The sequence below is a fragment of the Rousettus aegyptiacus genome, unplaced genomic scaffold (assembly GCF_014176215.1).
Source record: "Rousettus aegyptiacus isolate mRouAeg1 unplaced genomic scaffold, mRouAeg1.p scaffold_m13_p_5, whole genome shotgun sequence".
NCBI lineage: Eukaryota > Metazoa > Chordata > Mammalia > Chiroptera > Pteropodidae > Rousettus > Rousettus aegyptiacus.
Genome location: NW_023416308.1, coordinates 7,743,865 through 7,744,743, shown reverse-complemented (window position 1 = coordinate 7,744,743; position 879 = coordinate 7,743,865). Strand labels below are relative to the sequence as shown.

The 879-nt window shown below is 43.9% G+C and overlaps 1 pseudogene; it reads left to right on the top strand.

Annotated features, from left to right (window-relative positions):
* Nucleotides 1-441: 441 nt before the first annotated feature.
* On the top strand, nt 442-561 carry LOC118603507 (annotated as a pseudogene).
* The last annotated feature ends 318 nt before the right edge of the window (nt 562-879 follow it).

Below are 879 nucleotides of genomic sequence, written 5' to 3'. Positions count from 1 at the left end.
TGGTGAGCCGAATCTGGTCCACAGGTCGTAGCTTGGAGACCCCAATGTAAACTAATGTGAGAGGTCGGTTAAGATCCTGCTAAAGGGATGCTTTATGAAGATGAGATATGGAAGATGATCAGAAATCCATCGTGAAGAAAGGAGCATGGCTGACAGAGTGTTCCAGACAAAGGGGCCGTCATTTCAAAGACCGAGCTACAAGAGAGAGCAAAGCGTGTGCAAGAACTTTAAAAGGACCCAAGTAGGATAGAGCAAAGAGCAAGAAGAGTTATTACACAAGCCTGAAGTCAGGCTTCCACGGGAGCCCCAGGCGGTATCATAAGTGCAGTATAGAATGACAGAGCTTTGAATCAGAAGTGACATGATTAGAGCTGTGCGTTTTAAGTTCATTCTGGCTATTGGATAGAGTGAAGGTATCAGAGTGGTCAAGAATAGAGGTGAGTCTATGGCCATGCCACCCTGAACGAGCCCGATCCCATCTGATCTCAGAAGCTAAGCAGGGTTGGGCCTGGTTAGTATTTGGATGGGAGACCACCTAGGAAGACCAGGTAGTAAAAAATAGGTGTAAAAAATAAAAAAATAAGGAATTGTAAGTTGACAAGGTCCTTGCAATCTTGAGGTTAACCAAGGGTTGCCTTGCCTTAAAAAAAAAAAAAAAAAAATAGAGTTGAAACATCCACCAGAATGGCTAAAGTGAAAAATAAAATCCAATAACACCAAGTGTGGGTGAACTCTTTTTACTCATAGCACTTTCTGGCGGCAAACATGTGGGGTTTTTCCTCGAGCCACCCCGATTCTCCAAATCTCCCGGCACCAACTCAGTGTTCTATTCAACGCTGACACTAACTACCTGGAGATAGTGCCATATTCACAGGTTTA